Source organism: Chiloscyllium punctatum, chromosome 20, assembly GCF_047496795.1.
Source record: "Chiloscyllium punctatum isolate Juve2018m chromosome 20, sChiPun1.3, whole genome shotgun sequence".
Lineage (NCBI taxonomy): Eukaryota > Metazoa > Chordata > Chondrichthyes > Orectolobiformes > Hemiscylliidae > Chiloscyllium > Chiloscyllium punctatum.
The window spans coordinates 50,496,173-50,509,708 of NC_092758.1; positions in this window are offsets into that span (position 1 = coordinate 50,496,173).

The following is a 13,536-nucleotide window of genomic DNA, read 5'->3' on the forward strand; positions in this document are numbered from 1 at the left end:
TATCCAAAATAAGGCATCAGTCTTTTCTTAAAAAGAGGCGCTATAAATGGTAATTATGACATTTCTGGAGGCAGTTTATAGTGTTGATTGCATTTGTCATTTTTATCAGTCTTTGTAATCTTGTTGACACGTCACTGATTAATCCAGACAAAGAGTCTATTTAATTAAATACCAAGCTTCAAACGGAAGTATTTGCCTGATTGGTTGCTTTTTCATCAGATTTACCAGAAGGTCAGAATTCACTAAGCATGAATTCACACACATATATTTAATCACCAGTCCTTATACAGTCCACATTTTGTAACATATTAATTCTACCAATACAACTTGTAAAAAATGCAGTTTCATACAAATCAAAAATCTATTCTTGGGTGGTCTCACCTGGAATGTCACATTAGAAAATAAAATAGCCACAGTGTCTTTAACCTTGAGAGAAAAATCACTCTGTGTGTGTGTGTGTGAGAGAGAGAGAGAGAGAGAGAGAATGTGTTAATTGTGTGATGGATCAGCCACTGAGACATCACGATGGAAAATATTTACCATCAAATGAGTTTATCAATCTTCACTTTTTCTGTCTCCTACATGAAGAAATGCTCTCTAACTAATTGAGGAGTGATGTCTATGTTAGAACTCAGTATCTGTCCTGTTCCCAATCACAGGAATCACAACCTTGCATGTGTTTATAAAATGTGGGCCTGAAGTTCAATGCCAGAGCATTAGGGTCCTAATGTTACTTCCACATAGGTGCACCACTCTGTGTGTACATTGCACTTTGTGTCTGCACTCTACTATTTAGTCATAATCTAACAAGCTGATATGTGGTTAAAATGTGAAATATGGACCATTATTTATTTATCATTCATCAAAAATGGCACGAGGCTGGAAGATTATAATTCTTTTAATGTTCCTTCAAAGGGGAGTCCAGAACTAGAGGGTATATGTTTAAGGTGAGAGGGAAAAGATATAAAAGAGCCCTAAGGGGCACCTTTTTCACGCAGAGGGTGGTACGTGTATGGAATGAGCTGCTAGAGGAAGATGTGGAGGCTGGTACAATTGCAACATTTAAAAGGCACCTGGATAGGTATATGAATAGGAAGGGTTTGGAGGGATATGGGCTGGGTGCTGGCAAGTGGGACTAGATTAGGTTGGTATATCTGGTCAGCATGGATAGGTTGGACCAAAGGATCTGTTTCAGTGCTGTACATTTCTATGACTCTATGAATATGAATGGAAATTGGAGGTAAAGTCATTTGTTATACATGGTGTCTGATTTATGTATGTATATATATATACTATATATATATAAAAAAATACTAGTATCAGTTATTTTAGATTTTTGAATTTTGAACAAGTGGCATATAAGTTTTATGTGTATGAAGGGTTTAAATGATAAACTTGTAGGTATTCGTGTTGGGCATGATTATTCATGAGAAAGCATAGCATTAGAAAGAGATTTCTTGGACAGTAATGGGGATTTGTTTACATTAGGACAGTTTAGGGGTTTAATGTAAACAATGTTGTGCATTAATAATTCAGATAGAAGTTTTTGGAATCATTGGGGTCTTAGAAGAGACATCCATAGTTTAGGAAAAGTCGTTTTAGTTTCCATTTGCGATACAGAAATGTTGGCTGAAGTTGAATGTGTAGAACAGTCACTCCTAAGAAAAAAGTAGCTTAGGAATGTCAAGTAATATTTATTCCAGTGTAAGAGTTTAATTTAAAAGTTGCCAACCAAAACCCAGATTTGGATTCAAACCTGAAGAAGCTATTTGAAGTTGAAGAAGTATATGCTCAGTTTTATGAAGGCTGCAGGAAGAGACAATCAAATTCTCAAGATAGGGAATTAAAGTCAGACTTGAATTTAGTCCTATAGATGTGAAAGAGAAGGGAAATATCTTTGGTGTGAGTACTGTAAAAGAGTGTCATTGGGAATAGTTGCTTTGGGGACCTCATGGCCTAGTGGCATTTTAGTGACTGTTGATCCAGGTAATGTTTTGGGGACCTGGGTTCAAATCCTGTCATAGTAGATGGTGGAATTTGAATTCAACAAAAATATGGAATTAAGAGTCTAACGACGACCATGAATTCATTGTTGGGAAAAACCCATCAGGAAATCTGCCATCCTTACTTGGTCTGGCCTACAAGGGACTCCAGATCCACAGGATTATAGCTGACTCTTAACTGCCCTTTAGGCAATAAATGCTGGCCTAGTCAGCAACACCCTCATCTAACAAATGAAAATAAAATTGTCTTTTTTACTGTGTGTTCTGATATCTTTAAGTCTGTGTTATATGCAAGTTGTTTGTTTTTATTTCCTATTTTATCCTAAATTCTTTTGCATAGTATACTTCTATCTTCTTGTTAAATACAAATCTGCAGTATTACATATTTGTGTTTTCGTGAAATACCTTAATAGAATCAAAACCAAAAAAATCAATGAAGCCAGATCTCAGTCTGGGATCTGACTTGTCCAGTTATAAAGTCAGCTGGGATCGAAACATATTTTAGAAGACCTGTTTTTTATCGAAAACCTCCTGGAAACACTCTGGAACGCTTCTGGAGATCTTCTGTCCTGAATTCCTAGATAAGCTGCAAAATGTTTTTGCTTCCTCATAGGCTGGACAGCTGAGTAGATGGACTGTCCACCAAAAGCCTTCAACAATTTGCTGTGGTGCAGGGGTTGGTGACCTTAGTGACAGCACCCTTTGGTGCTGCAGGAGTGCAGAATCAGTCATGTTGAATAATGGAGCAGGGCCCAAGGGCTGAATGGCTTGCTCCTGTTCCTATTTTCTAAGTTTCTATTTCTTTGGATTTATTTTCCCATGGGATAGGGGCATCGGTGATAAACTGGGTATATGTTACCCATCCCTAATTGCAGTGAGGTGATAGAGTACTGTTGACATCAAGGCAGCATTTTAAAAGATGTGACCCCAGCAAAACCAGAGTCAATGCAAATTAAACACTGCACTGTTTGAAGGCATACCTGTTACGATCCATTTGGTAATGTGAGCTAATGTGTGAACCCTACTACTCTTGGGTTGTCACACTGATAGAATCAAGTTAACAAAACAAAAACTCTGACTGGGTTTCTATACTTACAAGAACTATGTTTTATAACTAACAAGTCAATTCTAACCACAAGGAAACGGCTATGAACTTTTAACATATCACTCAGCTAGTTAAAACTCTAACACCCTCTAAAATCCTTATACACACAAACAGACAGTGAAAAAAGATGAATTCTATGGATAGATGAAAAATATTAGGGAGCACGGTTCAAAAAGCACCGGTCTTCTCCCCAAGATCTTGTTCCCTGAAGTCCTTCCATTCCAGATTCTTAGTTCTTTGCTGAAAACATAGGGGATTTGCACATTATTTTTTCAGCTTCACAGTCACTGGTTATAGGCAACAGCTTGCATCAGATGAAGGGAGAAAAATGACTGACAGTCTTCAGGCTTGAATTACTTTATTGTAGACATTGCTTTGTCCAGTCTAGAAAACGTCAGCCACAATATTGTTCATATACACAAGCTGTTCAGCTGCATAAGGATGAGAAAGTCATCATCACACTGATGACCTTTGACATCCACATTTACAATTGCACAAACCAGTCAGCTGCCTGTTGTCAGCTAAATCTCACTCTGTAACCCATGATGACCCACCTACCCCTCCACCCCATTGTCCTATTGTCTTTTCTTTCCAACGCTCCCCCCCCCCATAATGCTTGCAAAGTAACAGCATAAACACGACTCAAATTGAATTCCAGTAACTTATTTTCAAAAGCATAGTCATTTCTTTGACATTCCTCTGCTTTAGAACAGTTTTTTTCCATTTTAGTCCAGTCAAAAATGAAGAAAAGTAAGTTGATGTGACTTTTTTATACATAACACAAAGTAAGATGACTGTGGTTGTTGGAGGTCAATTAATTCCGTCCTGGGGCATCACAGCATGAGTTCCACAGAGTAGTGTCCTTGACCCAATCATCTTCATGTACGTCAATTTCTTCCTTCTAACATAAGGTCAGAAATGGAACTAGTTCTAGATGATTGCATCACATTTAGCATCATTAATGACTCCTTAGATATCACAGCCTTTGTTGTGCAGATGCAACAAGACCTGGTCAATTTCTAGGCTTCGGCTAATAAATAGCAAGTAAAACCTGTGCCACACAATGGCAGGCAATGACCATCTCCAACAAAAGAGAACCTAACATTACTTCTTAATGTTCAATGGCATTATCATAGCTGAATCTCCATGATCAATGTGCTGGGCACATACTAGAAGCTGAACTGGATCAAGCTTCTACAGAATGTGGCTGCAAGAGCAGTTCAGAGGCTAGGAATTCTATAGTGAGTAGTTCACTACCTGTTTCACTAGTGCTCACACATCATCAAAAAGGTACAAGTGAGGAACATGATGGAACACTCTCCTCTTGTCTGGATGGAATACTCAAAAAATTTGCACTATCCAAGACAAAGTAACCCCTTGATTAATACCACAAACATTACATTCAACATTTACTCCCTTCATTGCTAATGGACAGTGGTAACAGTGTGTATCATCTATCAGATGCACTGCAGTAACTCACCAAGGTCCTTCAACAGCAACCACCAAACCCATGGCTCCATCAACTAGAAGGACAAAAGGAACCCTAAACCTGCAATTTCCTCTCCAAGGCACAGTATTATTCTGACTTGGAACTGTATCATTATTCATTCACTATTGCTGGGTCAAAATCCTGGAATTCCCTTCCCAATAGCATCACATAAAACTCATACCCCATCAAACTCACACCGCACTAATTCCTAGCTCGCACCCAATTAATCCTTCATTAATATTTTCACCACCTCTTTCCTCATTAAATAAGGTCTCAGGCTTCCCTTCAGGCAATACTGGACGAAAAGCTGTTACTGAGACTAACTTTAATTCCAAATGTTAATGGAATTTTAATTCCCGAAGCTGCTGTCGTGGGATTTAAACTGTCTTCTGAAAACATTATCTAGCGTAAACAAACCACAAAAATACTGTGGTTGCTAGAAATCTGATGCAAAAACAGAAATTGTTGGAGAAGCTCAGCAGGTCTGACAGCGTTTGTGGAGAGAAAGCAGAATCAACGGTTTAGGTCCAGTGACCCTTCTTCAAAATTCAGTGTAGCTAGGGAAAGGTTGTTATGTATGCTAAAGGTGAGGATTTGGCTGGGATTGTGGAGAGACAGGAGTGAATAATAGAAATGACAGTCAGAGAAAAAGAGAGAACAGCAAATGGGCAAAACAAAGGCATGGATAATGATGAATCCAGGAAAAGGAAAAGCTGCTAAAGAGGACCATTAGTGGGTGAAAATGGGTTGGCTGTGGTGAAAGCAACCCTCTGATGACAGAACCAGGAGTGTGGGGGTGGTGGGTGCAGGACATGGAAGAAGGTGTTAAGACCCTAAAATTATTGAACTCGATATTGAGTCCAAAAGGCTGTAGTGTCCCCTAGTGAAAAATGAGATGCTGTTCTTCCAACTTGCGCTAAGCTTCACTGGAGCACTGCAGCAAGCCTGTTAGCCAGGGAACCTGGTGGGGTGTTGAAGTAACAGGAAACTGGAAGCTCAGAGTCATTTTTGCAGACAGAATATTGGTGTTCTCCAAAGCGGTCACCATGTCTGCGTTTCGTGTCCCCAATTAGCTTTCGTGTTTGGATTACTAGTCCGGTGACATTATCATCTCACACAAAATTGCAGTGCCAGATTTGAGTGAATGAACATTTATTCAAGAGATGTCAACTCTTCATCATTGTTGTTGGGGTAGTCCCTTTCTTCTTCCATGGGCTGCTTCAGTTTTGTGAGTCTATAAGGAGGAATTCTGAGGGGACAGTTGCAATGAGGAAAGAGGGGAATGGGAAGCAATAAGATTCATGGTCATATTATCAGTTGCTTGGTCACCATGCATTTAAGGAGTGAAGTTCAGTTGGCTAATGAGCTTTTGAAACCACCTGATTATAGATGGTGTAGGAGGTACTTAGAAGTGGAGAGCTACATGGAATCCAACTATCAAAACACTGAGATTATTCAGATCAGGAAGTCAACAACTTTCATGCATTACTCATCTCAAATCTTAATTGGCATAGGCAGGTCATAAAGCATGACATTCACTGTTGCAATCATAACAATCAGATCCAACCTCTACCTCAATATGTCTATGGATAATTCTGCAGTAATTTATAAAAGGCTCCACTGGAGATATTTCTACAGTCTCTGTGAATGACAGCATGCACAAGTTGGTTTTCAGACTGAAATGAAAGGGATATTCTTTTGGTTGGCCAAACACCTCAGATTGTCATATGTTGACATGTGTAGTCATTACTCTTGGTGACACATCATTGTTATCTCAAATGACAGAACCATCAAACATTTGTCAGCTTAGTGGACACAGTGCCCTCATTTGAATTTTTTTGTTTAGAGCAGACTCTAAGTGTTACTTTCAGTCAACATGATAATGTAAACCATTTCCTATAAAGTTGCCATTCCAGTGTCTGACATAAGCAGTCTGAATCATGAGTATGACAAGCTTTCTCTGGTTTATTTTTATTTGACTTCAAATCACTTCTAATCTGCTGATGCACACTTCTGCTCCTGTATAATCCAACTGCTTACGTGTAGCTATTTGATCATTTTTAAAAAGTCATACAACACCAGGTTATAGTCCAACAGGTTTAATTGGAAGCACACTAGCTTTCGGAGCGCCGCTCCTTCATCAGGTGAGAAGGAGCAGCACTCCGAAAGCTAGTGCGCTTCCAATTAAACCTGTTGGACTATAATCTCATGTTGTGTGATTTTTAACTTTGTACACCCCAGTCCAACACTGGCATCTCCAAATCATTATTATCTTTAGCACGTGTTAATCTGTTCCAGCAGAAACATGCATCCTGCCAGTTCAGAGAACCCTGCAGTACTTTGTAGATTAGCTGTTTGTTTTAATACATCACCAAGATGTAGGAAGGTCCAGTGTTGTGCTATTGCAACACTATCTCAGATTATTGCATTAACTCATGCACAGAAACGAACGAAGTTTAGAAAAGATCCAAATTACAAGGGGTAGTGAAACAAAAATAATGACTTTGATATGCTTCATGATGTGTAAGGAACATTCGATGAATTTTTACTGTCTCTTGGCAGGCTGGGAGAAAGATGCAGAGCTGACTCAGATTGTTTCCTGATGCAATACCATAGTAATTGGGTTAGCAGTGTTAGAAGTAGATTTGCCATCCTGAACTGGACAGTGGACCCATAGGAAGCCAACTTGGGAAGCTGTCTGTGGTGAAATTGCTGAGTGAGTCCATTGCACCTGGTTTTGAGAAAGGCACTAACTTTTCACCCTGATTTTATAGATGTTACTTAGCTGATAAAATCAGACCATAACTTTCCCTGGATTTCAAGTGGACAGTGGCATGAGAATCTGACTGCTACATTTATGGACTGGATTTTGTTCCAGTAAGGCAGACCCCACAGTCAATGTCAATCCTACCAAGGAAGTAAGGCCTGTGGAGAACGGAGAAATGCCTAGAAAGCTGCGAACCAACTAAAGGTCACCAGTTTTCCATTATAGGAGACAAGGAGTAGTAACTGCTGCTAGTAAAACTCTGAGGTACAACACCAGAATCAATTCTATATCCAAGGACACAAAGGAGTGAGGCCAAGATGGGTATTGAAGGACGGAGTCACCAGCAAATTGAGGAGGATATTCAGAGAGATGGTAATGGATTGTTGTTCAGCAGGGTCCTCCTTCACAATGCCAGGTCCCTCAACTAGGTACAGAATGATTGTCAAGGATAAATTGTCCAGTGAAACCACAGATAAACACTATTGGGTTTGTCAAATGATCTTTGCAAGGAACGGAAAATCCAAGTGTGGTTGGGAAAATCTCTCTGTCATATTAAATTCTGATATTTCCAGGGATAATTGGTACATTAATGAGTCTAAGTACCTTCAAGTCACCAGTCGACGACATTCCATGTCAGTCTCTTCTTGGTTCCAACTTACTTGGGGACAGTTTTTCCAACATCAGAAAGATCTGAAGGTTGATGGGACCTCCCAAACTTTAGCTTCTGAGTACCCAGAAGGAAAAATGTGTAGAACTACCAAAATGACACAATGAAACAACAAAACTGAAATTGCCAAAGGATCTCAACAGGTCTGGCAGCATCTGTGGAGAACAAACATTTAACGTCTCAACCCTTTTTCAAAATAGTCTGTTTTCTCTGCACAGCTGCTGCTAGTTCTGCTGAGTTTTTCCAGCAATTTTAGGTTTGTTTATTTCAGACATCCAATATCCACAGTTCTTTGTTGTATTTTAGAATGACATATGTTGGTCCAACTTGTCTTGTACATTTCTAAATCAAACTCTTGTATAATGGAAATGTCATTTCCAAGTAAACAGATTTTTGTTCCCTGGGCACCACAGTTAATAGGAATCCAAGCCGCCCTTTACTCACTGCGAGCCAGGATCATCGTTTAACCTCCAAGGCTCCCCACCAATGGAGTTATCTGACACCAACCAGAAACTGGCTGCATCCCTTTGCGATGCTTCCTTAGACATTTTCCTGAAGGCAATCTGGAATAGAATGGATGAATAGTAACAGGAGTCCATCCCAAATGACAAAGACAACATGGCCCAAGCTCATTGTGGAGGGCAGTGACTGCAGGAGCTTAATAGAACCTTGATCAGTCCTGGAAAAGAATGAATTATCTGTTGTGCTCGGTGTGGATAAGATCCACTTTCTACTCAATGCTAACTCACACACATAGCGACTTGAAGCATTCAATGTTTGCCACTCAGACAACATTAAGGTACTGACCTCAGTGCCTGATTTAAGTTTGGAAAAGTTACACATTTGATATGCTTTTACTAAAGAGTTGCATGGGCCAACGACACACCACAAAAGAAGGCTTTGATCAGAATACCGCAGAAATACTTCCGTCACACATACTATATAATGCTGTATTGTTTAAGTTTTTGGTGAAACAGAAGCACCATTCATTCATAATCCTTGCCTCCTCAAATGCCCTAAACCATGTGCTTCTTACCAGTAACTTCAGTAAAGGACATTCACAGTTCTTCTGATTGATATCCAGATCTACATCTGTGAATGCAAGAGAAGTGCTCATGTAGCCATGCCAATGATTCTTAATGCATCTCTGTGTCTACAGGGAAAAATATGCACAATACTATGATCATACCCACATGAGGGGAGGGTTGGGGAGGTGCCTGACATAAAGTTTCTAGGAGCACGCAGTGGAGCCAGCAGGAGAAAAGAAGACTGTGTCTGTGCTGAAGAAGAAAGTGGATATTTGCACCAATCTAGTGAGAAATGCATTCAGCTACTCCCAGCTGCATCTGAAGCAGCACCATCTTAAAAGCATCTTGGATAATCATGATGCCTCACAACACACTATACCTTTGATATTTTCTGCTAGCATCCAGAACTCACTCTCATTCCAAAAAACAAAAATAAAACAACCCATCCCCTTGTTCCATTCTTAGCTTTAATTTGAGTCCAGTTTCTGAGGAGGAAGAGGATGCCCCAGTAAGGCTTTTCCTTCTCACCCTTCCCCAGTGCTGAATAATCTGAATGATCACTTTGGTGAATAATCTCTCGAGAATAGGCTCAGGTTTAGCAGAGCCATGATATGGGCCTGCATTTCTCTGACTCTCACAGGATAGCTGGTGAATAGATCCGGGCCAAGCCCACCACAGGTAATGAGCCTCTGAGCTCAACTATATCTGAAATGTTGAGATGCATTGACAAGCAGGGGTGTTATAGGTAGAATGTCCAGGACTGTGAGTCCACAATGCATGGCACCTCCATGGAATGTATGGCAGCCACGATGAAGATCAGGTTCAAGTAGAACAATTAATATTGTACGGACCTTCAATCCTTTGCTCAAGGCAAGTTTATTTTCATTCACTAGCTGGGTAAAAGAGGTCGAGGAACCGTGGCCTCCCTCTAGATACCCTATCTCCTCAAGGGGTGAGGGAGGTGCAATTATGAATTGATACTAAGGAGAAGTGACAGAAAGTCACCAGGGGATCCATCATCTCACATCATTCCAGAGGTATTCTACCTCTCCACCTCCCTGCTGCCTGAGACTTCCTTCAGGTCAGACTGGGAAAGTTACACCACAGGATGCCTGCCAAAATCACAGGAGTCAAATCAGCAAAGCAGCTTTCTAAAGCTCCATGGCAGCTGTCAAGTTAGCACACAGGTGTAGCAACTGGAAAGGAAAAATGGAAGAACCTTAAAATCACTTTGGGTGCATGAGTGCAAGTTATGTGGAACAAAGCCTTGTTCAGAAATATAGCACTCTTACTACATTGGTGTTGTTTTTTCCTATCTGACAAGTCACCTAGTTGATTCTAGTTCATGTTATCCAAAGGAGCTTGAAAGAAGCTAATTCCTGTAGATGCATCATGTGGGACTGTGCCTGGAGTATTGAGGCTTCCAGAGGCTTCTGCCCTTTGAAAGGAAGATCACCCTCGGAAGTATGACCTTCAGGTAGGTATTTGGATTAGAAATTGTGTAACCTCGCTACATCCCTTCTTTGGATGAATGTCCGTGGCACACTGACATTTGAGGAACATGTACATGCCTCTATATATCCCAGAATAACTCCATTATGAAGCATTAGCGCAGAAATTGAGCAGGAGGTCATTGGAGCACAACTAACAAAATAACTTCCATTGAATTCCACACAGAGGAGCAAAAGGTCTAAATATTTGAAATCCATCATTTCTTTCAGGAATGTCTGTAAAAGCCATAATTGTTTCCTAGTTTGGAGTGTTCTCATATTTTGTCTAAAAGTCATGCATTCAGCTTCTATTAGGTTCTCTTGGGCCTGAGTGCTTAGTTGTTGCCCTACCACTAAGCTAGTTTGTACAAGGTGCAGAAAGCAATTACCGTCTCAGAGACCTCATTTGGTGCATACTCATCCTGAATGGTCCTGACAACAGAAACAAATTGTCAGTCTATCAATTATCTCTTCAAGGGTGGCTGTGGTAGATTTAGGGAAGCATTTTACTGCTGTTCAGTATCTGTTCTGAGGTTATTCACTGTGATCATTAGCCATGCATTCTGGGGCTATTCCACATCATTCATGAGCCAGCCCTGGAGATAAACTGACATTTGAGGAATGTAGAACTGCCACCTGAGTTGTATGGAATCTAAGTGACAACTCCCTGCGCAGGAGGAGCACATCTGCAGGATTTGTTGTCTGTGTTCACAGTGGACACAGAGTGTAAAATTGCTTCCTGTTCAGAAATCTGGCTTGGTGATGTCTGGCAACTCTGCAATTGATGGCCTCTTCAGCACAAGAGAACCAAGTAATGGATACAAATCAGATTATTTATAGTTTGGTTCTGTCACTCGCTATTGAACTGCACAAACAAATATGCTTCGCTGATGATCTGTGCACTTGTGAACTCACAAATCGAGTTGTTGCTGGTTGATTAGGAGAAGCTTCACCTATCTTCCTTCCTCTTTGTTAACAAATAACAGGAGGTTTCCTTTTGAGAAGTTGCTTAAATTAAACAATCCTTTGGATCCTTATCAGGCTTCTCCTTCCTTTGGCAAAAAAAAAACAGTTCTGTAGCCATGTCAGCTTGGTGAGGCCCATTCTGCATGACCCATCATTGCTGGACCTCTTCCTCATTCAGCCATATGCAAGGAACATGTAGCCTTGAGCATTATAAGAATTCCTGCTTCTGGCATGTAGCTCACCCTGACTCTTCATTATCTCCTGTGATACATCCATGCAACCTTGGAATCACTTCACACATATTTCGGTATTTCACCGTATAGGAACATGTGCAAACAAATCCCATTTCTACTACATGTTCTCAGTTGGAGACTTTATGCAGATTCTATAATAACTGGACTTTGTCTGAAGAGAGTCCTATAAGGACTCATGTACACAGTTGTGATTGCCTGACAATCATTCTGTTTTGGGAAGCAAACTAAATTCACAGAAATCAATTTACTGCTGTCATATCTGCTTTATAACTAATACTGTGTTTGACCATTTCAAATAAACTAAACCAGAGAGTTAATTAATCCTGATCAGTGATTGATTATGAGACCATAGCATTAATATGACATAGTGAACTGAGTTGGAGAGTATTTTTGCTGCTTAGACCTATTACACTTGAGCAGTCAGCAAATGAGTTAGGATAAAACATTTGATCTGCAGAGACCTGAACAGTAAGTTGGGAGATGACCAAAATGGTTGGTGACCAAAAATGGTTCAGACTGCAGGACAATATAGATGGGTTGGTCAGATGTGCAAAAAATGGCAAATGGAACTTAATTCTGAAAAGTGGGAGGTGATGCATTTTGGGAGGACTAACAAGGTAAAAATACATATTGAATGGCAGGACCCTGTGAAGTAAAGACAATCCTTGGTGTGCATCTCCACAGATGCTTGAAAGCAACAGGAAAAATTGATAATGTGGTTAAGAAGGCACACAGGATTATTTATTAGTTTGTACATTTAGTACAAGATCAGGAAAATTATAATGGAGCTTTAAGAGAGAATAAAGAATACATTAGTTAGGTCACAGCTGGATTGCTATGTGCAGTTCTAGCCCCCACATTATAGCGAGGATATAGATGCACTGGAGAAGGTGCAAAATAGATTCATCAGATGTTACTTGAACTGGAGCATTTTTTCTATGAACAGCGATGAGCTAGACTGGGGTTGTTTTCATTAGAGCATAAAAGGCTGAGGGGGAGCTCAAATAAGGTGTGCAAAACTTTGAGGGGCATATATAAGGTAGATAGGAAGAACCTCTTCCTCAAAGAAGAGAGAAAAATAACCAGGAAACTTAGATTTAGAGGGGACTTAAAGAAAAATCTTTCTCACTCAGAGGGTGATAGGTATCTGGAATTCACTGCCTCATTAGATCATAAAGTTAGGAAATCTCATAACACTTAAGTATTTAGATGATCACTTGAAGCACCAAAGCATACAAGACTATAGACCAACTGCTGGAAAATGGGACCACAGTAGATAGGTGGTTAATGACCAGCATGGACATGATGGGCCAAAGGGCCTCTTTTCATGCTGTAAAGCTCTATGATTACATGACTCTATGGTCAACTCTGTTAAGTTAAGCTAAAATATTTGGGAAAAGTCTCGCTGTGTATGTTCATTAAAGTGTCAGAGGATGTTGAAAGCTCAGGTTTCTGATAAGTACATGCCAGATCTGTAGTAAGCAAGAGAAGTTGAAAGACATATTGTCAGAATGTCTACAAAATTCCTTTGTTTGCAATGGGGTACAGTAGATCTCCTAACAGAATTTAAAATGTTTATATAGTGTTCCCATCTATAGTTTCTAGTAAGTTATCAGGAACAGTTGCAGTTGTATAAGACTTCATGTTGCAGTTGTATAAGACTCTGGTGTGGCCGCATCTGGAGTATTGCGTGCAGTTTTGGTCGCCATACTATAGGAAGGATGTGGAGGCAGTGGAACGGGTGCAGAGGAGGTTTACCAGGATGTT